This window comes from Lampetra fluviatilis, chromosome 81 (genome assembly GCF_964198595.1).
Source record: "Lampetra fluviatilis chromosome 81, kcLamFluv1.1, whole genome shotgun sequence".
NCBI lineage: Eukaryota > Metazoa > Chordata > Hyperoartia > Petromyzontiformes > Petromyzontidae > Lampetra > Lampetra fluviatilis.
The window spans coordinates 525502-552876 of record NC_136355.1 but is presented as its reverse complement, the minus strand read 5'-3'; the positions used below and the strand labels follow the sequence as shown (position 1 = coordinate 552876).

Below are 27375 nucleotides of genomic sequence, written 5' to 3'. Positions count from 1 at the left end.
GTGTAGTATTGTGTTGTACTACGTCTTGAGATGCGGTTGCATTTAGACTTTGTACAAATATAAACTCCATTGTCATACACTTATTACATATTTCAAAAGGAGTAATTGTGGTGTCTTTTTTCCAGATTGCATAAAATTAACACCACTTTGCCACATTCAGTTACAAGCTTCTGCCATTGAAATATAGAGGTTACACTGCTGGCTTAAGGTTGCAAAATAGATACGAGGTGATGATTGGATATTATTATCATCGTCATCTCGTTTGAGAGAAAAAAACTTTGCCACTTTTATTGAAAACAATCTAAATAAGTTTCCATGAACATGGCCCTGTCACCATGCAAGATTGTGATTGTGATCGACAAATCTCAAGCATTGTTTCGAATCGCATCGTGACAAATGACATCACTTGTAATGAGGTTAGTCCCGTGGTGATTACTAACATTATGTAAGCGTGGTGAATTGTAATTGTGTATAATCACGTGACTGTCTATGCTAGTTTTCTTAAATTGCAATACATTTTGATGCTTTAACGTAGTGTTTAGATGTCTGACTTGACATGACTTAATGGTGTCATGCATCTGATTTTGTTGTTCATGATGCCAATGATTTAATTTATCTTGATATGCAGTAGTTAATTTCGTCTTTGAGGTATTGCTGATCCATGTAACTTGGGTAATTGTGATTCTGGAGTTGTTTGTTCAACCGCACGATACTTTGAAATATATCTGACATATATCTTATATGAATAAACTCAAATCCTATGATAATAAACACGTCTCATATGACTGAGTGCGTGTGAGTCTGTGTATGTAGAGGAGATCGGTTGCACCATCGTTTGTACAGCGCGACTCGAGTTTGATTCTCTGTCACAGCCAACGTCAGTGGCGAGTGATACCTGGGCCTCCTGTATGGTGGTATTAATCCGTAACTTGATACCAAGTACATAGTGAAAACATCAACTCCAATGAAACCAAGGTGGCCAGGCATAGTTCTGATCACAGCACCCATCACGTATTGTAACAGCTTTAATAGAGTCTCGCTAAAAGCATTGCTAAACGGGTGACTAATTATCAGTGTGTGTGTGGAGGATGGGGGTAGCAGGGGAGCGGTAGTGTAGCGGTTAACGCTCTTTGCTACAAATCTAGCCACTCGAGTTCGATTTACATTCATGGCCAAGACCAGATGACGATTATTTGAATCGGTCCTGGGCCTCCCCTAGGTCGACTCGGCCTCAAATGAGTACCTGGTGGAATGTGTAAACATCGTTGCTGGGGAGACTGCGCAGTCGGGCGGAATGCCGGCTACCAACCCCCTCGTGTGTGGAGAAGAGGAGTTGTGGAGCTGTAAAATATGTTCCCACTGAGCTACATGATAATAATTATTTCTACACACAGTTGTACTCAATTTCACCGAGTGGAAGAACGGCTCAGAGGCTTGAGGAGGAACCACAGACAAAAGGGTAAAACCTATTCTCATATTCTTTGGGTCTTTCGGTAAAGTCACGTAGATAGGTTCAAAGAAAATAACCTATCTACGTGACTTTACCGAAATAACCAAGAATATGAATTCCTGCAGTCACGAAAGCTTTATGTTTTTACTAGCGGTTAGTACCCGGCGTTGCCCGGGCGAAAAAGGCAGACACATGTAGTTACACACGCAAATCCATTGATACACACACATAGAGTTACACGCACAAATGGACTCACACATACATATGTAGTGGTGGTATTGACGTGCGCCGACTGTGACAGTGATGGATCACGGGGCGGCGCGGGGTGCGGGGTTGGGCACGCGTTGTGGGCGTGGTGTGGACGCGCGCGCCGGGAGTGACAGATGACGAGGCGGCGCGGAGTGAGTGGTGAGGCACGATGAGATGTGGGAAAAGAGGATCGTAGCCGGCACCCGGTGATTGGTCGAATAAGTGGGTGCTCGCAGCGACGTCCGCAGGTGGGGTATAAAGGGGGACGCGCGAGAGCACTCGGGGAGAGTTACCCAGTTGAAGACCCGAAGACGGAGCTGAAGACCTAGTGAAGCCGAGTAGCTCAGTGGCGTTAGTCGCCGAGTAGCTAAGTGGATGTTGGTCATCCGAGTAGCTCAGTGGCGTTAGTCGCCGAGTAGCTAAGTGGATGTGGGTCATCCGAGTAGCTCAGTGGGCGTTAGTCGCCAAGTAGCTAAGTGGGTGTTTGTCACCCGAGTACTAAGTGGATGTTGGTCATCCGAGTAGCTCAGTGGCGTTAGTCGCCAAGTAGCTAAGAGGATGTTGGTCATCCGAGTAGCTCAGTGGGCGTTAGTCGCCAAGTAGCTAAGTGGGTGTTTGTCACCCGAGTACTAAGTGGATGTTGGTCATCCGAGTAACTCAGTGGGCGTTAGTCGCCAAGTAGCTAAGTGGGTGGTTGTCACCCGAGTACTAAGTGGATGTTGGTCATCCGAGTAACTCAGTGGGCGTTAGTCGCCAAGTAGCGAAGTGGGTGTTTGTCACCCGAGATACAAAGTAGGTGTTAGTCACCTGTAACCAAGTTTGATAAAATAAAGAGTGTGTTACCCGTGAAGTCGTCTCCCGTGGAGTTACTACATTACACATATATAGACTGAACAACAACCGCCATTCGCCACTAAGTGGCGGTGATGTCACAACAACGCTTGTGCCAGGCTATGTGCACCTTGAGGCCACGTGAAGTGTCGAACGCCCGCTGGAAAGAGGTCACGGGGCAAACCCAGATGGCACAGGTCGACTGACTGAGACGACTGGCTGATGCACCACCTGTGGCCCCTACTGTGGCAACTTGCTGTGCTTTATCCACCCGGCGCTCCGCTCGTTGTTATGAGCGCTCCTCCGCCCTCCGTTGTTGTTGGAGGGCGACTGCCTCCAACTGGCCAGTAGCGTCCTTCAGGAGCCTCCTCCACAGTGGCCGATCTTGACACGGCTGGTACCAGTCATCCGCAAGTGGACTCAGCTCCAAGTCCTCCTGTAGCACATCACTCCATGTCTTCTCCAGCCCGTGCCGCACCCGTTTAGCCCCCTCGATCCGGCGGAATAAAAGCTGTTTAGGCATGCGGTGGCCGGCCATGCGGGCTACATGACTCAGGCAACGCAGCCTTGCCTGCCGGAGGTCACCGATGGGACTTTGTCCACATCTTTCAAGGATTTGTGAGCTCCTCACACAATGCAGCCTGGTTAAACCCAGGATGGATCGTAGGCAGGCCAGCCTAAATGTTTCTAACCGGCAAAGATGTTCCATTAGGGGGGTCCAAGTTTCGCAAGCGTAGAGAAGGGAGGGAATGATCGTGGCCGAGAAGACCTGAAGCTTCGTACGGAGTGATAGAGCAGGTAGCTTCCACACAGTGTTACGCAGCCAATGAAAAGATACTGCAGCTCGACTGATTCGGAGTGAGACCTCTGCTGTTAAACCGGAGCAGGTCATTAGCACACTGCCCAGGGAAACTCTCCACTGTCTCCACAACTGCCCCATCACAAATTGGGAGTTGTGGGGGTGGTGTTGTATGTGTCGGAGTTATGAATTTTTGATGAAAATAATAAAAAATAATAATTTTCCGAAAAATGCGCAAATCGCATTAATTATGATAGTGTGTGTATTAATATGCATAAATTATGATGATGCGTGTAATTATATCCATAAATTATGATAATCGCTGAGATAATCGTGTAATAAAAGACTTGACCACGATCTCTGGCTCAGTGTCCTTTATTTGGTCCGTACTGTATTACCCACACGGCTGTCTCCTCTTTGCTCAGTCCCCACAGTACTGACTCCGATGTCTCTCTCTTCTCCACCAGCAGCCCCTCTGTTGGCCTCTGTCGCTCTTGTAGCCCCCACAGCAGCTCCGCTGCTGTTACTCACTCTCAGCCCCCCTGGCTGTATCGCTGCTGCTCTTCTCCCTCTTGCTTACTCCGCAGCGCTGACAGCCTCGTGCTGTCTCTCTCTCTTCGTCGCTCCTGCGACTCTCTGCAGCCACACCGCTGCCTCTAACACACAGCCTTCCTGCTCCTGCGACTCTCTGCAGCCACACCGCTGCCTCTAACACACAGCCTTCCTGGCTGTACTCTCCGCAGCTTCTCACCACTCTTTAGCTCCCTGCTATTCTCCGGGGTTGGCTCCCGCTGGCCAACGGTGCCCCCTCCTCACGTTCGCCCGCGCGGCCCCACTCTTTTCCATTCACACCCCGACTGACTTCTCTTTCCGGTTTACCCACTTAAGGACCCCAACCTTTCACCCACGTCACCTGGCTCCGCCTCCCCGTGACGTCACATCCGGAAGGTCGCTCACGCCCGCATTACACCACCCTCCCCCGTAGAAAAAACCCAGCCGACCTCGGCTGAACAATACCAAAGCGTAATGCGGTGAACCGACCTTCCGCGCTAAAGGACACCAAGCATGCAATATAACAACAGAACAATAACAACAAGTAACATCACGGACGTACAGAAAGCATGCAATAAATACAAGGGTAAGAACAAGAACAACAACACAACATACAATCAACGAAACGTAAGTGATTTAGAGCGTGTGCGGGTCGCCGGCCCGTCCCGGACGGTCGGCGGCCCGCTCGCAGAACGGGAACGCGATGGAACTCGATGAATGACAGGGGGTAATTCTCCTGTTGCGGTTGGAAGTCCACCAACGTCCCGTGTTCCCGAAGAATCAGTCTTGGCCGTGTCCTTTGAATGTGCCTGCGGCGGGGTCGGAAGGGCTGCAGGGCTCGAAGGTCTCGCAGACCTGGCAGGCGCCCTCCGAGCAGGGCCCCTCGTCCCCCTCGGTGTCACGGCCGACCTGTCTGGAACAGGTACGACAGGCGCTCGAGCAAGATCAGTGGACGCAGGCAGGGGAGAGTCGGCAGCAACAGACCCCGGCAAGGCAACATTGGGAGATGACGCATCACGTAGGGGAGCAACATATGGTTTCAACCGCGACGTATGAACAAACCAACGGCGAGAACCAATCTGAACGCGCGCCGACTGTGGATTGGGAACCTCAATGAGGCGCACAGGACCATGCCAAGGTTTATGCAATTTAGGAGAGGTCCCCGGCCGCACCTGCGGGCAATGGAGCCAGGCCAGGTCACCAACCTTCCAGGGGCACGCCCCCTCGGACCGCCGAGCATACCGCTCGTTCCGGGCCTGGGCTTTGGCCGTAGCTACGCGGGCATTTTCCCGCGCCTCCGTGACCCGGCGAACCGTGTCCTGAATGTATTCAGGAAGTGGTTTACGAGGTCCCTTCACCCCAGTACCCAATTGCACATCCACCGGAGGCACGTTTTCCCGACCATACATAAGGTAAAACGGCGAATACCCTGTAGCCGCATGAGGCGTCATCCTGTACGCCGAAAGCACTCCGGGGATGTGCAGATCCCAATCTGATTGCTGTTCACTCACAGTATGGCAAAGCATGGCAGACAATGTCCTGTTCAGCCGCTCGACCATACCATCCGTCTGCGGAAGGTATGGGGATGTCCGTATTTTCTTAGTCCCAAGGCCCGCGCACACTTCCGCCAATAATTTAGAAGAGAAATTTCGGCCCTGGTCCGTGAGGAGTCTCTCAGGCGCCCCCTTGTCCATAATATACCCAAACAAAAAGGCGTCGGTGATGGCTGCGGCCGACTGATCGGGCAACGGCCAGGCCATCGGCCAATGGGAGAGATACTCAACCCCTACCAGCAAATATTTATTTCCCCTCGCCGATGGTGGGAAGGGTCCTAATATGTCCAGTGCCACCAATTCATTGACTCGAGACACCTGAATCGACTGGAGAGGCGGCACGTAAGGATGTTTAGGCGGCTTACGTCGGGCGCACTCAGGGCACGCGCGCACGTGCCCTACGACATCTGTCGCCATGCCGTGCCAAAAATAATGACGTTGCAACGTCAACAAAGTCTTGTGCACCCCTAAATGTAAGAGTGTCTCACAATGGAGAGTCCTAATCAACTCGAATCGCAAGGACGTCGGTACCACCACACGCCAGCTTTCCTGGACCCCTTCTCGCCACATAAGCAGACCATCTCGGAGAGCGGTTCGCGGCCCCACAGCCGAACTCGGACTCCCATTGTCCCTCGTAGACCGCTTCCGCATGGACAACAACGACTCATCCATCATCTGTTCCCGAATCCAGACAGACCGCGGCAGATTCAAAACCCCGTCAGTCGGTCCCGGTTCCATCGGAGTATCCGACTTCTCGACGGCCAACGTAAGCGGCTGAGGGGGGTTCAGAATCGGCGAACACCTATGCGTCCCCGACTCACATTTGCAAGGGGCTCACCGCGGTAATCTGGAAAGTGCGTCAGCGTTCGCATGGCGCACCCCCTTCCGATGTTGAATTTGGAAGGAAAATTCCTGTAGCTTGTCCAACCAACGTGCCCACTGTCCGGATGGCTGGTCCATTTTAAGTGCATATTGCAAGGCCGCATGATCCGTTCGCACAACAAAGGAACGACCGTAAAGGTACGGTCGAAATTGCCGTAGGAAAAAAACAACCGCCAAAAGTTCTCTACGAGTGACACAGTAGCGAGTTTCCGCAGGAGACAAGACTCGGCTACCATACGCCACGACGCGCTCTACACCCCCTTTAGATTGTGATAACACCGCCCCAATACCTGTGTCACTCGCGTCCGTATCAAGAATGAATGGGCGATCAAAATCGGGATAATCCAATGTTGGGGCCGTTGCCAATAGATCACGCAGACTCCGAAAGGCCGCCTCTTCCGGCTGTCCCCAAACAAACTTCCGTCCTTTACCCGTAAGGAGATGCAAGGGCCTCGCAATCGTCGCAAACCCCGGCACAAATCTTCGATAATACGAGGCAAATCCCAAAAACCGCCGAACATCCCCCACGGTGCCCGGAGTCGGCCAATCCCGGACGCACGCCGTCTTTTCCGGATCCGTGGACACCCCCTCAGCACTCACAATGTGCCCCAGATAACGGACGGACCGTTGCAGTAGGTGGCATTTCTTTGGTTTAAATTTTAATTTCGCAGAGCGCATCCTCGTGAACACTGTCTCCAGCCGTGTTAAATGTTCCTCAAATGTGCGGCTGAAGACAATGATATCGTCCAAATATATAAGACACGTCTCCCACTGCAACCCCGTCAAAACGAGCTCCATCAATCTTTGAAATGTGGCAGGGGCCGCATTCAATCCCATCGGGAGGCAGTTAAATTGAAATAACCCCTGCGGCGTACGGAAAGCGGTTTTCTCCCGTGAGGACTCGTCAAGGGGGAGCTGCCAAAATCCCGAAGAGAGGTCCAGTGTGGAAAAGAACTTAGCCCCCGACAATGCGTCAAGGGAGTCGTCCATACGCGGCAGAGGGTACGCATCTGCCACCGATATCTTATTCAATTTCCGGAAATCAACACAAAATCGCAAGTTGCCATCCTTTTTCTTAACCAAGACCACAGGAGCGCCCCATGGGCTGTTAGATGGCGATATGATGTCCGCAGCCAACATGCCTTCTACTGCCCCCCGAATGTGTTCTCGCTCCGCAGGACTCATCCGATGCGAATTTAATCGAATAGGGGCAGCGTCGCCCGTCTCAATGTGATGGGAAAGCAACGATGTGCGGCCCAGATCCAAATCATCGGAGCTGAACACATCCGAATACGTCAACAACAATTTACGCAGCGCATCACGTTGCTCCACAGACAGGGAAAAATTTTCGTCACATAAGTTAGCAATCCAACGATTATCCGAACCCCTCGGCTCGGAAACACCAGCGACCACTCCCCGGCTATGCGGACAATCGTGCGTCGCAAATGCCGTAGTGGCATGTGCCACAACCATACCGGCCGGAACACGGATGTTTTCCACCCCCGCGTTAGGCACCTGTAAAAACGGTAATTGATCCGGCCGGACAATGGTCTGTGCCCCAACTAACGCCAATCCTGTTGTTATCGTGGCGGATGGCGACAACAAGACCCCTACTGCTCCCAGACGATTAGGCAGGGGCTTCCGATACCGCAAGGGTATAAGCATCTGTGAACCAGGTGGGATGTCCACAGATGCGACGGACAGCGCCTGCATCTGTACGGCCGAAGCAGGTCGCCCCCAGGGCGACGGCAGAAACGATATTTGACGGCCACCCGGCAATTCAATACAATTCTCATTGATTTTGATCAAAATGGGCATTTTAGCCAAAAAAATCGGTGCCTAATAAGCAAGGAACCGCCAAAGATCTTGATATTAACACAACACCCGAAGCCGACACATCCCCAATAGAAATCTTAGCATCCACCTGGCCCACGATACCCATGCTACCCCCGTTCGCAGCGACGCACGACCCATAAACCGGGCGCACAGCCCCCGGCGGGATGCCCAACAGATGGAAAATGACATCCGATATAATAGTCGCATACGCTCCGGAGTCGACCAAAATGCGCACGTCCACCCCTTGTATAGACCCCGGTACAGTGGACGAACCCGTAGCGGCCGCGACAACTCTCCGTGCCAATTTGCGCCACTGCGTCACCGAGCGACAAGGCCCCGTCGATGGCCTATCATGAATAACAACAATAGGGTCGCGCAACGAAGGTGATGGGTGAGGTGCAAAGCCTTGCCGGGTGTCTGGTGTGTGCCGACATGCCTGTTTCGGAGGGTCTTTGGGCGGCTTGTCCGGTACTGAAACCTCCCGCTGCGGCGGACCCGGGAAGCGGGCCCAGCAATCCTTGGCGTAATGGCCCCTACGGCCGCAGCGGAAGCAATCGGCATCGTTGCGCCGAAGCGCAGGCCTTGCATTCCGACGGCCCCGTTCCGATGGCGTAGCGCGCGGCCCCGGGCCTCCGCGTCCCGACCATGGAGAGGAGGCGGCCGTCAGCTCCCGAGGACCCCGCTCATCCGGCACATAGACCGCCTTTGTGGGGTCCCACCCCATCGCGCCTCCTTCCTTGACGGGCCCACCCGTCCATGCCGCCACTTGCTTCCAGCGACAGAGATTAAACTGCGCATCCAGACACTTTGCTGCCGCCCGGGAAGTGAGCTTCTCATGCCCACACACAGGCATGGGGATCCCCAGATCCCGAGACAGCTCCAGCATTTTGCCTAATATGAGAGGCTCGAGCAGGTCCTGTGGCGTCTCCGGATAAGCTGCCATGGCCAGCTCCAGCACCGCACCTCTGAACGCCACGGGCGATTCCTCGGGTGCTCGTTGTCGTTGAGCGAATCGCCGATGCGCATCGTCAGGTGGCTCATAAGCGTCGGCCATTTCTTCAAAAACTCCGCATAAAGTCTTCTTCTTATCGGCCGTTATGGAACGGAAAAATCGAACCGATTCGTCGTCCAGTAGAGTCGGCAACACTTCCAAGGCCTCAGCATCGGTCCATCTTGCTGAACGTACCGCCACCAAGAATCGGCAGGTGAAAGCGCTCCAATCGCCCCCGATGGAGAATTCCTTAACTGTGGTGAGGTGGCAACTCCGACTCCTCTTCACGTTCTCTTCAATTGTTGGTTGTTCTGGAGGCAAATTCAAAAAGGCGTCGGCCCGCGGCGTGTCCAAGATGGCGGTTTGGCGCCGCGGGACGCGCAAGATGGCGGCTTCTTGCCGCGTGGCTAATGGCGGCGGCAGGGCAGGCAACGTGGCGGCCCGTGGAGCACCTTCAGCTTCCTCCGTCGTCCTCGGCGTGACGAGTTGACATAGCTGCGCCAGGACGTCCTTGAGTGCCTCCAGTTGCACCGCCATCTGTTGCCATCTCTGATCAGCGTCCGATGATGTTGACGGCCCCGCCATCGCGCCGACATCTTCCACACCCATCCCCATGCTCGCTTCAGCAGAGCTCTCCTCCACCACCCCAGCAGGATCCATGGTTGGAGGGAATTCGTCGTCGTCGGACGATGAAGCTGATGCTGGCGGCGGAGTAATCTTCTTCCTCACTTGCTTCGACATGCCGTTTCACTTCTGGCACCAGTGTAATAAAAGACTTGACCACGATCTCTGGCTCAGTGTCCTTTATTTGGTCCGTACTGTATTACCCACACGGCTGTCTCCTCTTTGCTCAGTCCCCACAGTACTGACTCCGACGTCTCTCTCTTCTCCACCAGCAGCCCCTCTGTTGGCCTCTGTCGCTCCTGTAGCCCCCACAGCAGCTCCGCTGCTGTTACTCACTCTCAGCCCCCCTGGCTGTATCGCTGCTGCTCTTCTCCCTCTTGCTTACTCCGCAGCGCTGACAGCCTCGTGCTGTCTCTCTCTCTCTTCGTCGCTCCTGCGACTCTCTGCAGCCACACCGCTGCCTCTAACACACAGCCTTCCTGGCTGTACTCTCCGCAGCTTCTCACCACCCTTTAGCTCCCTGCTATTCTCCGGGGTTGGCTCCCGCTGGCCAACGGTGCCCCCTCCTCACGTTCGCCCGCGCGGCCCCACTCTTTTCCATTCACACCCCGACTGACTTCTCTTTCCGGTTTACCCACTTAAGGACCCCAACCTTTCACCCACGTCACCTGGCTCCGCCTCCCCGTGACGTCACATCCGGAAGGTCGCTCACGCCCGCATTACAATCGTAGTAATTTATGCGGATGCTTGCGACAATGTTAATGTGTGCAGTTGTGATAATTAGCCTCAGCTTCGTTTATCCAGAGTTGTCAATCAGGATAACACGATTATCATCGATTAAACGTTTACCGATTATCCTAGTGTGTGTTATGATATTTAAGGTCACCAGTTCAGATCTCATCAGGATAAAGCTCTTATGAATAAGACAGTTTTGCATGGACTTGGAAAGAAGCACTCGAACAGTTGGTGTTAAGCAATTTTATTCTAACAAGCATGTGACATTCTATCATGCAGGTCAAGCATGCGTCAATAATTCAGGAATAACCAAACTCTTATGCATTTGCGATACTATGCATTCGATTAATATGAATAACTAAAATTCTTATGCAATTACGAGATTAAGCATTGACTAAAATGAATGAATAAACACTTATGCATTTACTAAATTGAATAACTCAAAACTCTTATGCATTTTCGATATTGGGCATTCGACTAATATGGATAACTAAAATGCCTATGCAATCGTAGCCTCTACCTCTCCACCAGGCATCTCATTAGTTCGTTTTTGTATCGATCACCATCGGCGACTGGCCGAGTTTGAAAACAAGCATGACACACTTCATTTTGCGGTAATAAACAGCACTTATTGTATCCCAGATGCGAATGTGTATGTGAGGGCGGGTGTGGGGAGAGCGAGTCTGATTTTTTTAAATTAATTCTTCGGCGAGATTCTCTGACAAAGGGGAACTGGTTTGACAAGATTTTCTCTCTCTGTGCACGGTCGATTTGTAATGAGAATTCCGGGAGGTTGAGTTTGCCTCGACGAGTCTATTGATCGCCTATGTGATGAGCGGAACAAGGGACAGGCACGGAAAACAACCTCACTCTTATAACCGACGGACTCTTAATCACTCGATGGGCCACGATTCCTCATGGCCAGCTGATGGTTCATGTAGTTGATAATCAGTCTTCCAATGATTGTGTAGGGTTGATACGACAGTAAGGGTGAACTAGATAGGATAGTCTCACAGGTGAGTGGGGCGTCGATGCGTGCGTCTATTGGTGGGGGAAGTTGTGGGTACGAACGACTTTCGGAGAAGGGTCCTCTTTGTCGCGGTTGCGGTGATCAGCTGCTGCAGACTCCGCCCTCGGCTGACCCCGTACGATGATTGTCGGCGCAGTCAGGCGATGCACCTCGGCGTGGCGACACGGCACGGGAGCTGGGCTCGTACCCTCGTGTGCGGCAGGCGATGCACCTCGGCGTGGTGACACGGCAAGGGAGCTGAGCTCGTGTACTCGTTTGGGTCAGGCGATGCCTCGTCCTTCTGGATGACGAAAAGCTTCTTCGTTGGCGGCGACGAGAAGAGATGGAGCCGAAGCCCTGGAGATCTGTGGTGGGGCCAGAGGCCCTGACGATCTGAGTTGAATGGATTTTTCCCCGGCTTATATTGAGAAAATCCACTCAATCTTCCCGAGTTGTTTGAAGGCCGTCATATATCTTTCTGTGGGTTGAACACATCTCGTCCGTGTGTTTCGTGTGTTTATTAGTGAAGACACAGTTGTGTGACCCTTCTGGGAGGAGGGGTGTGGAATATTATTTGCTTGCGTGTGCAAATCTTGCTGTTTGTGCTCCAAACGTGATCACCCTCTTCTCTCTTTTGCGAGAGAAAACAACTAAAACAGAGCGAGAATAAGCAGACACCCTCGCAATCACTCCTCGCGACCTTCCTAACCCTCCAAGCATTCATGGGCCATCTGTTTGTGCTGCGGGGAGACAAAGGCGGCCGTGCTTAACTCAAACACGCGAGCACCCTCCCTCTCTCCGCATCTCTTGCGAGAGAAAACAAACCATGTCAGCACAAACCCCCCCCCCCCCGCCCCTTTGCGACCTCTCTGCTCCCTTCTTGCCCGCCCCGCGCGGGTCATTCCGAGGCCAGACCCCGCTGGGAGACAAGGGTGGCTGAGGAGAGGTTTGCAATACATTAATGTGGTCCTGTGTGTTACATTTATTCTTGAATTATATTTTATGAGTTCCTTCGGTCTTGGTATCGGGGTTATCATTCGTCTATGTTTAATGAATATTCGTCATGATCCTCGTCACATTATTATTTTGGGTTTCGCCAAGTTTAGTTCTCCAGAGATTGGTGTTTATTCTGAGTTAATTTTTTTATGTCTGGAGATTAAGTGTACTATGCACTTGAGCTTTCTGGAATTCGTACTCTTTAGTTTTTCGGAAGGTCGTGTAGATAGGAAACATATACTTCTAAATAATATGTATGCGGTGAATATAAGGGAATTACTAATAATAAAAAGTGTTGTTTGTTGGTTAATTATCTATGTTAAGTTTCTACTTCTCGGTAAGGAAAACGTTAAGAAAACGCGAGTTTCAACCGTTGTTTGCTCTGCCCTTATCTGGACATCTCCAGATGTCTTTGGGAGGCTAGTCCATACATCTTTTGTCCATCTGGATGTCCATGACCTCTTTGTGACCGAACTCTCAACATTTTAACCGCCCTCCATGTTTCATGGATTCCTGGTGTTCTTGTGAGGAGAAGCGAGTTGTTTTCATGAATTAATTAAAAAAGGTATATATATATAGATTAAAAAAAATTATCATATTTTTTTGAATTGTTCTTAATTAAAAAAAAGGGTATAGACACAACAGTGGAGTGTCCGATGGTACAAAATAGCCAGGCAGGTGCTTAGCTTTGGTTGGGCTGATGGTAAGGCCCCACCTGTTGGTGGCAAGCTCCAGGTTCAGCAGCAGCACCTGGAACTCCTCCTCCGAGTGAGCAGCCATTAGCAGATCATCGGCATACATAACGTGGTTGAGCAACAGGGAGCCATCCCTTGACCGCACCCGGGCATCGATCAGCCTCCCATTGTATGTGTAGCAGATGGGAATTTTTCCGGTACAGGCATTGAAGGCTCGACGAACTACGTGGTCCAATGTGGGAGCCAGAGGACATCCCTGTTGCACCCCAAGGTGTACAGGGAATGGCTCTGACTCACGGCCACGTAGTTAAGACGCGGGGCCGCTCACCATTATGAAGGTCCTTAAGGATGGTGATGAGTAGGTTCGGGACTCGGAAAGCACGACGAGCAACCCAGGCCTACTGATGGTATCATAAGGCCTTGAGCAGGTCAATAAAGCACACGCATGGACTAAGATGCACACATGGGCCTTCAGACACGCAAAGAAATGGCGTTACACTGACTAATATAGAGGCATGCACACACAGCGACTAACACACACGCACATGGACTGAGACACACAAACACATCGACTTACAGACACACACACATATGGACTCACACATACATATGTACTTGAGATACGCACACATGGAGTTACACACACATCGACGTACACACATACATAGAGTGCCACACACATTGCCGTACACACACATTGCCGTACACACACACACATGTCGACTGTCACACAGACATCCACTTGAGATATAGACACATGGAGTTGCACTCACATATATGGACGTACACACATACAGCGACTCACACACACACACCGACTCGCACACAGCAATACGTGGACTAAAATACACATTGACGTAAACACACATATGGACTAAGACACACACACATGAACTTACACATACATAGACTGACACACACACATACACATATGGACTGTGACACACAGATATCTACTTTAGATACAGACATGGATTAACAAACATATGGACTAACACACAGACGCATTGACTTACACACACAAATCGAGTGACACACACATGTATAGACTTACACACACATGTGGACTAACACACACACACATATGGCCTGACATACACATCGACGTACACGCACACAGATCGACTGACACACACGGACTAACACACACACACACACAAACACTTTTGACGTTGTCCGTTCGAAAAAGACACCCACATGGAGTGAAAGACACGCATGGCTCTACACGCACACACATATGGACTCAAAGACACACACATGGACTCACACACACACACCGATGGGCACAGCAATCCTCGATGATGGCACAGCTATCAGTATCGCAGTACTACGTATGAGAAATATCATGACGTGAGCGATGGAAACAATAGAAATGCATTTAAGAAATAAGCAGAAATCACAGACTGGCAGTAGACGGTGGCAGCGTTATAAAAGCGCAGCAAAAAAAAAAAAGGGGAAATTGAGCAACCCAAAAATCCAAAAAGAGTTGTGTACACAAACATAATTATTGTAACATGTCAACTCGTTTCATAATGGTAAACAATGAACCTGAGTTGTTATCTTCACGCAAACAGTATTATTGTAATGTTTGTCAACAAATGTGTTTAACAATAGTAAACAATGGGCTTGAGTTGTTAGCGTAAGAAGCAAGGAAATTTTCACTTACCATAGGCCTTGTGCCATGCGTAGCCCCCCGTCCTGGCCTACATTGGCGAGGCGGCGGAGTTGGCACGTTGCCAGGCTAGGGACTGAGCCGCTACCCCCCCTCCCCAGCATCCCCCACCCGTGCAAGAATAATGCTATGTAAGCAGTAAAATATTATTATCTACGGAGTATGTAGTATAAACTGGACGCATCATGTTGGGGGGGGGGGGGGCGAAGAGGACATGACAATGTGAAGAAATATCCGCAGCGTGATGTGTATATCTATTCCATGTTAAAGGCGTAAAATAAAATGTCCGCCGTGAGCTGGAGGCAACGCGCATGACTTGGCAGGGTCCGCCCCCCCGGCCCCAGGCAATTGTCGTGAGTTGGTACGGTCGATGTCGCGCAATAAGTAAATAGTTAAAATAAGAATGCCACTAAATCGTTAATTAAACGACTTTAAAATTTACGGACGTGAAAACGGAATAGCCCATTCCCACCATTGGGCTTAGGGCGTGCAAATTATATCGGTCTTAAACCGCACCGTCCGAGAACGAAATCCCCCGCAAGCGTGCGAAGGAGGAGGAGGGAGGGAGGGAGGGAGAAGAAGAGGAGGGAGGGAGGGAGGAGAAGGAGAAGAAGACACTTTCCATGCATGAGGTATCCATGCCTTTACAATGGAACATGGCCTTCATGCTCTAGTTACAGATGACCCAATTAACTCCTGCTCCATACCAATCCTCTCATTAAAATATATGAACAGATTTTACATTTCATTGCAAAAAAATACTGATTTCATCCCAAGTCATCTGGCTATAGACAAATATGGTGCAGCCTCTGCAATTCTCGATACTCTGAACTTTGTCTTAACCAGTTCTGAACCAGTGTCCTTCTGTTCCTCAACTAGTCCAAAGCATTCAATACTGTGGACCAGAATATAATGTTATAAGCAGTAATATGCCTACATTTTTTAAAGTGTTCAATAAACTGGATCCACAGCTACTCTTCTGAGCAGTTACAACTGAAAATACCCCATCGTAAGGATAGTTCCACAAGGCTCTGTGCTTGGCCCTATCCTGTTCTCCCTCTACTTGGACACTCTCAATGTCATGTTTTTATTAGGCTCCTCCAAACCTAATTTGCCTTCCTTTTGCAAATTGTGTCTCTGGACTCACATGCCATTGAACAGGTTGATAACTTCATGAAAAAAGTGGCACTTGTCAACTGCTATTGTACAATGTGATTTAAAGTGTGAGTTTACTCGTTTAAACTTAGACTACAGTGAGGAAAACAAGTTTTTGATCCCCTGCTGATTTTGTATGTTTGCCCACTGACAAAGAAATGATCAGTCTATAATTTTAATTGTAGGTTTATTTGAACAGTGAGATACAGAATAACAACAACAAAATCCAAAAAAACGCATGTCAAAAATGTTATAAATTGATTTGCATTTTAATGAGGGAAATAAGTATTTGACCCCTCTGCAAAACATGACTTAGTACTTGGTGGCAAAACCCTTGTTGGCAATCACAGAGGTCAGAAGTTTCTTGTAGTTGGCCACCAGATTTGCACACATCTCAGGAGGGATTGTCCCACTCCTCTTTGCAGATCTTCTCCAAGTCATTAAGGTTTCGAGGCTGACGTTTGGCAACTCGAACCTTGAGCTCCCTCCACAGATTTCTATGGGATTAAGGTCTGGAGACTGGCTAGGCCACTCCAGGACCTTAATGTGCTTCTTCTTGAGCCACTCCTTTGTTGCCTTGGCCGTGTGTTTTGGGTTATTGTCATGCTGGAATACCCATCCACGACCCATTTTCAATGCCCTGGCTGAGGGAAGGACGTTCTTACCCAAGATTTGACGGTACATGGCCCCGTCCATCGTCCCTTTGATGCAGTGAATTTGTCCTGTCCCTTTAGCAGAAAAACACCCCCAAAGCATAATGTTTCCACCTCCATGTTTGATGGTAGGGATGGTGTTCTTGGGGTCATAGGCAGCATTCCTCCTCCTCCAAACATGGCGAGTTGAGTTGATGCCAAAGAGCTCCATTTTGGTCTCATCTGACCACAAACACTTTCACCCAGTTGTCCTCTGAATCCTTCAGATGTTCATTGGCAAACTTCAGACGGGCATGTATATGTGCTTTCTTGAGCAGGGGGACCTTGCGGGTGCTGCAGGATTTCAGTCCTTTACGGTGTAGTGTGTTACCAATGGTTTTCTTGGGGACTATAGTCCCAGCTGCCTTGAGATCATTGACAAGATCCTCCCGTGTAGTTCTGGGCTGATTCCGCACCGTTCTCATGATCATTGCAACTCCACGAGGTGAGATCTTGCATGGAGCCCCAGGCCGAGGGAGATTGACAGTTCTTTTAGTGTTTCTTCCATTTGCGAATAATCGCACCAACTGTTGTCACCTTCTCACCAAGCTGATTGGCGATGGTCTTGTAGCCCATTCCAGCCTTGTGTAGATCTACAATCTTATCCCTGACATCCTTGAAGAGCTCTTTGGTCTTGGCCATGGTGGAGAGTTTGGAATCTGATTGATTGATTTCTTCTGTGAACAGGTGTCTTTTATACAGGTGTTGCGGTGCAATTATGACTCCGAGGCAGGCTGCTGTTAGGGGCTTACGCCATGTTTATTTAGGGGCTTACGCCAAGTTCATTTAGGGGCTTACGCCAAGTTGTTCGGGGCTTACGGCAGGTGGACAAGGCTTACGCGGAACCACCTCTCCACCCCCCGAACCAACCCCGGTTCCATCCCGGGGTCCCCCTTTAAATCCCCCCGTGGGGCATGACGTCATCGTCCTGCACGGCCCGCCTGACGTCGCGGCCCGCAACGCCACTCTTTCCGAGGGCACGCGTGACGTGATGTCACCCACTACACCCCTACATCACCCCACCCCACCCCCCGTGAAAAAACACAGCCGACCTGGCTGCAATCACCCTGGGAGCGGGGGACACCCGTGCGCCCACTCGGACCCCATAGCCTTAGGGCAGTGCGTCACATAAAGCAAAGACAGGGCACCCCCCCAGACCATGGAAAGAGGCCCCGAGGGTCAGGGATGGAGAAGCCGGCCCGCTGCCGACCGTCAGTGGATGCGCATGCCCCTCGAGCGCGTGTGAGCCGTCGGCCCGCCACCCCGCGCGGCCCCGGCCATTGAAACCGGCGGCGCGCCGGCAGGAAGCGGCTGCGCCGCTGGCACATCCACCAGTGTAGGCACCCCTGGCACCGCTGTCGGTGGAGGCCCTGGCACCGCACCCGCGGGCAGGCCGCTACTCCTCGCGGCCTCAGCCGTCGGAATAGGTGGACTACCTGCCAGATCCAGGTCCGTTGCAGGCACCCCCTCCGCACGGCCCGACGCCGCCGGCTTCACCTGCGAGGGCTCTGCAGGCGCACACACGAGCAGGGCATCGCCCTTGTCACCAGACTCCACACGGCCCGGCATGTCGCGCGCATCAATCGGCGGCCGCTGCAGAAGTGGGGATGAATCCGGGAGGCCCGGCGGTACAACCCGCTTGAGTCTAGCTGGGTGAACAATCCACCGGCGGTGACCCAACTTAATACGCACACACTGTGGCCGACGAACCTCCCACCCCTTCGACGGGACCCTGCCAAGGGCGAAGCAATTTCGGGGACGTGCCAATAGGCACTTGAGGGCAGTGCAGCCATGCCAACTGGCCTCTCTCCCACGGAAGGCCGGCAGCCTAGTGTTTGGGCAGGTGCTCGTTAGCTGCCTGCCGGCTGGCCGAATTTTCCACCGCCGCTTGCCGCGCCTCGCGCAGCCAATCGAGCGCGACCCTCATCGGCGCAGGGACAGGCGACGCCTTCCTGGAAAGCCCCAGGTCCAACGGGACGTGCATCGGGGGCTCGGGTTCCCTCCCGTACATGAGATTAAATGGGGAGAACCCCGGCGAGGCATGAGGAGCCAACCTGTACGCGGCCAGCACCCCCGGGATGCACAGGTCCCAGTCCGATTGGGACGCGCTCACGTGATGGCACAGCATAGACGTGAACGTACGGTTCAGTTGCTCTACCATCCCGTCGTACTGGGGGTGGTAGGGCGAGGTGCGGACCTTCTTCATCCCAAGGAGGTAACAGACCTCCTTGAGCAACCGAGAAGAAAAATTCCACCCCTGATCAGTCAAGAGCTGTTCTGGCGCCCCCTTATCAAGAACATACCCCTGAACGAATGCCTCAGTGATGGATGAGGCCGATTGGTCCACCAGAGGCCACGCCATAGGCCAACGCATGAGGTACTCCACCCCCACCAAGAGGTACCTGTGGCCCTGTTGGGATGCAGGGAATGGTCCCAAAATGTCGAGTGCAACCAGCTCATTCACACGAGAAACCCGAATGGACTGCAGCGGGGCCCGATCCGGACCTACCGGGGCCTTCCTCCGCGCAGAGTCGTGGCAACCTTTCAAAATAAGGGCCACATCATCCTCCACACCTGGCCAATAGTAATCCCGTTTAAGGGTTAACAAGGTCTTATGGTAGCCGAGGTGCATAAGTTTCTCGTGAATGCTCTGGTCAACTAACCTCGCAAGCCAATGGGCACCACCACACAATAGCATTCCAACTGGGCATCCCAACGCATGAGGAGGCCGTCATGTATGGCGATCACCGGGGCAGCCGACGGAGCGGAGCTCCAGGCCTTCAAGTCCACACGGCGTCGCAGCCTCAGCAGAGAGGAGTCCTCCATCTGCAACTTGGACCATACCTCCCGGGGGAGTCCCAGGCCGAAATCGACAGGCAATGCCACACCCAGATGGGATGCCGCTTCGGCCGATGTGACCAACGGAGCCGTGGCATCCACTGGGGCCTTACAGCGGCTGGAACCCAGGGTGCAGGCGCACCAGCCTTCCGGGGGCCGCCTGGAAAGGCCATCCGCATTCCCATGCAGAGTCCCCTTCCTATGTATGACATCGAAGGGGTATTCCTGGAGCGCCTCGAGCCAGCGGGACAGCTGACCCGATGGCTGGTAAATTCAGAGGGAATATTGCAGGGCTTCATGGTCGGTCCGGACGGTAAACCGGCGACCATACAGATATGGCCGGTATAATTGGACGAAGACGACAATGGCCAGCAGCTCTCTCCTGGTCACATAGTAGCGCTGCTCAGTGGGGGACAAAACACAGCTACCATAGTCCACCACCTGTTCCACCCCGTCGATAACCTGAGCCAGTACAGCCCCGATGCCCGTGTCGCTGGCGTCGGTGTCGAGGAGGAATGGCCGGGAGAAATCCGGGTACCCCAGAGGCGGCGCGTCTGCCAAGGCCGTACGAAGCGCCGCAAAAGCAGCCTCCTCCTCTTTCTCCCAGCGAAATTTCTGTCCTTTGCAGGGAGTGCATGCAGTGGTCGCAAAATTCCGGATGAACCGGCGATAGTACGATGCGAAGCCCACAAAGCTACGCACCTCCGTGACAGATGTAGGAGTCGGCCACGTCCGGACACAAGCAGTCTTTTCCGGATCCGTGGCCACACCTGACGCACTCACAAAGTGGCCCAAATACTTCACCGATGGTTGCAGCAAATGGCATTTCTGGGGTTTGAATTTCAAGCCCGCTGCGCGCACTTTGGCGAACACGGCCTCAAACCGCAGCAAGTGTTCGTCAAATGTACGACCAACAACGATCACGTTGTCCAAGTAAATTAAGCAAGACTCCCACTGCAGCCCTGCCAGGACCAATTCCATGAGGCGCTAAAAGGTGGCCAGGGCCGAATGAAGACCCATAGGAAGCCGATTGTATTGAAACAGCCCCTGGGGTGTGCGGAACGTGGTCTTGGGTTTGGAGGCCTCATCCAGCGGCAACTGCCAGAAGCCCAAAAGCAAATCGAGGGTCGAAAAGAACTGCGCACCCGAGAGGGCGTCGAGGTAATCGTCCATGCGAGGCAAAGGGTACGCATCGGCCACCGAAACCTTGTTTAACTTACGGAAGTCGACGCAGGACCGGAGACTCCCATCCCGTTTCTTGACTAGCAAGATGGGGGCTCCCCAGGGGCTAGTGGAAGGGGAGATAATGTCCGCCGCCAACATGTCATCAACTGCGGAGCGGACACAATCTTTTTCCGCTGGGCTAAAGCGGTGTGAATTCAGCCGAATAGGGGCGGAGTCGCCCGTGTCAATATGGTGTTCAAAAAGAGTGGTACGTCCCAAATCGAATTTATCCTGGCTGAACACATCGGCGAACCTGACGATGAGATTGCGGAGCCGCTGGCGCTCCTGAGAGGACAACAAGGTATTTACAGTGCACAACGCATCAATCCACAATGCGTCGGCCCTCCCCGCGGGCAGCACACCAGCTACCACCCCTCCCGGCGGCCTCCGGACAAAGGGAGGAGGGCCTGGAGTGGCATGAGCCAACACCGCACCAACAGGGACAGCGATCAACGTGGGCCCCGAATTTAGGACCTGCAAAAAAAGATCCTGGCCCGCCGCCACTGCAGTGAAAGCACCCACCAGCCCATCGAACCTTGAATAATAGTTGAAGGGAGACAGGAGGATACCTGTCTCTGGGGACTCCAACATTAGCGGGCCGCGCAGCCTCAAGGGAAGTAGGATCTGTGATCCGGGTGGGACCGTCACGGATTTCGTGGTCAGCGCACGAACACTAGCGGCCAAGGGAGCCACCACAGAGCAGAACTGCAGGAAATGCAGTCGGTTCCCCGGCGGCATTTCAACGCACCCCTGGTCGACCAGGCCAAAAAATCCGTGCCCAATAGACATGGCACCGCCAAAGCCTTGGAGACCAACACAGATGCGATAACATGGCCCAAAATACCCAGGCTGCTCCCGTTTGCAGCCACGCACGCCCCCCGAACCAGCCACAACGGCCCCACACTGCACGGCAGCGATCGAAAAACGGCCTCTGACACCATGGTGGCAGACGCCCCCGTATCCACCAGGATCCATACCTCGACTCCCTGCATGCGCCCCAGCACGGCCGAGGACCCGGCAGCAGCGGCCACCACGCGATGCGCGAGGGCCTGCCACTGGCGAGTACGTCTGGGCCAGCCAGTCTTCGACAGCACTCCCTCGACCCTCGAGTCAGACTCCCCAGAGATGGGCCCGTGAAGATGGACCCTAACCCCGTGAGACGCCTGGAGGTGAAGGGAGCGGCCGTGTGATGGATGCGTCGTGAATTGCCTGGTGCCCGGGAGGTCCCGCCACTGGAGCGACGTCTGCGGGAGGAGAGGTCTTGGTGTAGGCACCGGGGGCGTTGTTGCACCCCCTCTCGAAGTGGCCCAGCTGGCCACAACAGAAGCAAGTGACCCGCCCCCGGACTTGTGAACGGGAAGGAGCCGCTCGCCCCGCCCCCCTGTCCGGCGAGCAGATCCGCCGACCTCGAAACGATCGTAGGTCGCCGCTGCCGCGAGGGCCTCTTCCTCCTGGACCGCCACCACATCCGCGGGGCCGGAGCACCCGCGCACGCCACCATCGCCGGAGGCCGCCGCAGTACCAGTTGAGTTTGAATGTTCTGGGCGACGGCCAACGACGTAATATTGGACTCCGCTGTGATGGACAGAGCGACTCCCAACTCCCCCGCGAGATCCAGCAGCCTGTCCAATGCCAGGGAGTCCATTGTGGCCCCCTCCACGTCGGGGTATGCGGCCCGAGCCAGCGCAAGGAGGGAGCAGCGAAAAGCGAGAGGCGACTCCCCCTTCTCCCGCCGGCGCGCCGTAAACTTCAGTCGCGCCGCAGATGGTGGATCATAGACCGCAGCCATCTGATCAAAGGCGGACTGCAGCGTGGACTTCAGCGCTGGTGGAAAGCACAAGAAGGTCTGCAAGGCCCAAGCGTCCAAGTATGTGGGCAGTGCTTGTAGGGCCTCATCCTCCAGCCAGCGCACCGACTGGTAGGCCACCACGAAGCGGGCCTGGAAGTCCGCCCAGTCCCCACCCTTAGCCACAAACGGCGTGATAGGGAGCAGCCGACGCAGCCGCAGGCGAGCCGCCCCATCCCCCGGCGCACACCCACCTGTAGCGACGGTCGCCGGCGTCAACGCGGCCACAGTCCCCACGCCTGAACGTGGAGCCCCGGCGGCCCCGGCAGGCTGTGCGCTGCGTTGCACCGCTAGTCGAGTAGATAACCTTGCGTTCAATAAATCCTCGGAGCCAGGACGAACGTCCAACTCCAATCGTCATTTATTGATTGTAACAAGGTAAAACTGGTGAGAAAACACAGATACAGCATCTGTTATAATCCGGAAACACCAACACAATGCACACCACAGCATCAGAACATTGTCTTAGATAACAATAGATCCTGAACGGACCAGGCCCCTACATTACCACTGAACAACTAGACAAAGCACAAGCCGGTGCGTTGCATACAGGCACATCGTGTATTCATCCCACTGCACCCCAAATGTACAGCATTACACATAACACTAAACTGTGGATGAGATACTTCGTCATCTTTACTCTCAGGATCGCATCATAGGCACAAGTCTGACTCGACCTACTAAATCACAAGTAACATCCACAATAAGGAAAGACGCAGGCTTCGTTACTAACTAGGCCTCATATTTACTACAACAACTTAAAACGGCACCATAAAGGCATTTACATCACTATAACGGTCATTACAACATTACAACAGCATTGACAATATTATAGGAATATAAACAACTTACAGACAATGCTTCTTAAGCTCCCACAATGGACAAGTGCGTCTGCGGTCTCACTGAGATGCGATGCGTGCCGCCATCTTGACTTATCTGTGTAATGGCCGACGCCCGCATGGTACAGTGGAGATCTAAAATCGTAACTTCCTGGTCACGTGACCAAAATGAGCATAAAAAAACAGGAACTTCCTGTGAACGTACGCTCCACATCTGCCGTGAGGCAAGACAACCCCCCCGATGAGCGTCGGCGGCCGCAGCCGCCTCCACCGCCCTGGCCCGCGGCGAGCCCGCCGCAACATCTGCGGTGATGTACAAAGCACCGGCGAACATGGGGAATTGCGGCGTCGCATAAACCATGGCGCCCGACTCCGGCAACGCATGAAAAATGGCGCCCGCCGGCGGCGTCGCGGAAAAAATGGCGCCCGCAGGCGGCGTCGTGAAAAAAAATGGCGGCGCCCTGCTCTGTCGCAGCCAGTGCGAAAATGTCAGGAGCCCGAGTTGCGGCGGGAGGCGCGACGTCGGCCAAATAACAACGATCGCGCGTCCCCTCGCCCACGACGTGTGTGCGCGCTCCCACCTCCGCCAGCGCGACGGTGAGCTGAGCCACCGACCGCTGGAGCAGCTCCAACTGGGCTGCCATGATGCGCCAGACGTCAGCTGGCGGTGCCGCAGCTCCTCCAGTCGCCGCCTCCTCCGGCTCCAGCCAGGCCACCTCTCCGGGGCGCGTCTCCAGGGCCGCGAACTCCGGGGTCTCTGCCAAGCCAGCCGCAGCTTCGTCCTGGCATGGTCTTCCGTTTCGCGCCGGATTTTTACATTTCCGCGCGTACGGAAGCCACTTCTAACACCAGTTGTTATGTGGTAAGAAGGACGCTGAAGCCAGTCGTGCAGGGGCCGACGCCAACTCTTTAATTAAGGGCTTGCGCTTAACTCGGGGGAAGGGGTTAACACAGAGTTATTAACTAATCTCCCCAGGGGAAGGGTACTGGGAGTTCCCTACACCCTACCAGGCTATCAGGCTCTTCCCACAGCACTGACCGAGGGTTCATCCAACTCGGCCAGCCGGGTAAAGCAGCCCTTTAGCCTGGCTCTCAACCCTCTATCCCGGAGCCCCCTACTTCCCTAACGCTCACTCTTCTGGCTCACCGCGAAAATCTCGTCTCCGTCACGGGTCTCTCCTCAAATACCCCGGATGGCATGACGTCACTTTTCCTTGATGGCATTCCCCCACCCCCGAGGCGAGTGTGACCTGACGTCAGCACTCCACTCCTCAACACAATCACCACCTCAGAGGATCACCTCTCTTCCTCCCCACACATGTCCCAGCTGTTGACGCCCCAGTCCTCACGAAGCATTCCCTTCCCGGCAGCAGCGGGTGGTTTCCCGTGATGCCCCACCCCTGGCTCCAAAAACGATGGTTGCAGAGACGACCCACTGGTGAATGGACCAGCCGTCCACTGCAGAACCCCAGGTCGATCGCGCCCACCGGCCAGCAAGTGGTCATCAGCCCCAGGCTGGACTCCAAGGTGATGGTTGTGGTGCTGACCCACCAGCACGGCGGGCTCCCTGGCCGTGGACGAGTAGGAATTTCCCCGTGGTCGGCACAGTCTCACGTCTCCATCTCAGCAGCCGCCCGGCACAAGATGAGGAGCAGAAGAGAATCCCCAGCCCCGGCAGTCTCTGCGGCGGGCCCTCTTATTGAGTCACCCACTTGGTTTTTTTCCAAATTGATTAGCACAGCGTGCTCATGAGTCCAATCCCTCGTGCTCGCGAGCTGATCTAATCCCACACACACCTGCAACCACTTTCGCACAAAGCCACCACCGCGCGACCCTCTCTCCTCCTCCTCAGTCGAGAGACACTCTTCCCCCAAAGCTTTCACTCTGACTGCCACAACGTCTGTGTTCTCAAGTTGCCTGCATGAAAAGTGGTCAATGTCTTTGCCGAATTCTGGCCAGCGCGGCTCAGCACTTGAGACGTGCAGTGAAATTAGCTCCGTTGCTTGACTGAAATGGGGCACTGTCAGGATGAGTGTTTCTTGCTGAAGCAGGTGGCTGCCTCGGGTTTTGGTTTTGTTGACAAAGCCCCGTTTTTCTGGCAGGGCAGGTGAATCGTAATCTCGAGTTCACCCTAACGTTGCTACGAAGCCCTGATTAGAAATGTTGATTGCTTGGTTTTTAAATTGGCACCTCCAAACCCACTCGTGATATCGTGGGACCTGTTTGCCAGAAACAAAGTATAAAAACATAAAATAGGTTTCACCCTTTCTGGCAATAAAACAAGTTTTCAGATGTTCAAACACCAAATAGAATCATTTTGCAAGGAATCAAGTCTGTCTTTATACTGTTCGCCTTTTGGCGTTCTCCGGTCTGCCACTGGTGAGACTAGACCCTACAGAAAGCTGTCTCTGGTGTAGGCCAAATCAGTTTCAAATACAATGCCACACATTATCAGAGCGTGTTTTGTTTCCATATTCACCACAAGTACGTGGGGTTAATGCAGTAACTTCATTTCTTGCGAAAAGGTTTCTATTTGGTGTTTGCTCATCTTAACACCTCCTGTTTTATACTCTTTGGTTCTTTCAGTAAAGTTACATAGGTAGAAAAATGAAATAAAAATAATATGTACCTCCTGTTTTATTGCCAGAAAGGGTAAAGCGTATTCTTATGTTTTCGTGATATAGTATTTATCATCTACCTACGTGAAATATGTACTTAATTATTTAATTGGTTTATGTATCATTCTTTTGACCTTCATTTTATCTTATTTTAAATTTTGTTACCTCAACATTCACGTTGAATCCTGAAAGTGTCCTTTTGCGCCGGATTTTGTGGGGGGGGGGGGGGTAAATGTGGTGCTGGTTCTCTGCCTGGCTGCTGCCTTCCCACTCTTCTGTGATTCCTCCTCGAGCCTCTGAGCCGTTCTTTCACTCAGTGAAATTGAGTACAACTCTGCGATGCCTTACGAGTTGAGATAATGATGATCATGTAGCTCAGTGGGAACATCTCTTAGAGCTCCACAACGCCTCCTCTCCACACACGAGGGGATTGGTAGCCATCACCACGCCCGGCCGCCCGGTCTTCCCAGCGACGATGTTTACTCATCGCACCAGGCACTCATTTGAGGCAGAGTCGACCTAGGGGAGACCCAGGACCGATTCAGATAATCGTCACTGATGTTGGCTGTGAATGTAAATCGAACTCGAGTGGCTGGATTAGTAGCAGAGCGCGTTAACCGCAGCACTACCGCTCCCCTACTACCCCCACCCTCCACACACACACACAGATAAATTTAATTGTCACCCGTGTAGCAATGCTTTTAGCGAGACTCTATTAAAGCTAGATTTGAAGCTTTTGTGACTGCAAGGATTCATACTGTTAGGTTTTTTCGGTAAAGTCACGTAGGTAAAAAAATAAAAGTTAATAAAACAAATAATGGAATTAAAATAAAATAATAAATCACGAGACTTGTGTTGCCTCCGAAACGTTGTGATTTATTATTTTATTTTATTTCCATTATTACTTTTATTAACTTTTAATTTTATTTTTTTACCTACGTGACTTTACCAAAAAAACCTAACAGTATCTATTAAAGCTGTTACACTACGTGATGGGTGCTGTGACAGAACTATGCCTGGCCACCTTGGTTTCATTGGAGTTGATGTTGTCACACCGTAGCAGGTGCCAAGTTACGACTGAATACCACCCTACAGGAGGCCCAGGTATCACTCGCCACTGACGTTGGCTGTGACGGTGAATCAAACTCAAGTCGCGCTGTTCAAACCACGGCGCCACCGATCTCCTCCAAATACACAGACTCACACACACTCACTCATATAAGTCGTGTTTATTATCATAGGATTTGAGTTTATTCATACAAGATATATGTCAGATATATTTCAAAGTA

At 52.6% G+C, this 27375-nt stretch overlaps 1 protein-coding gene across 1 annotated transcript in view; it reads right to left on the bottom strand.

Annotated features, from left to right (window-relative positions):
• Positions 1–27375, bottom strand: part of LOC144953701 (interferon-induced very large GTPase 1-like) — a 261650-nt gene that overhangs the window by 186362 nt on the left and 47913 nt on the right.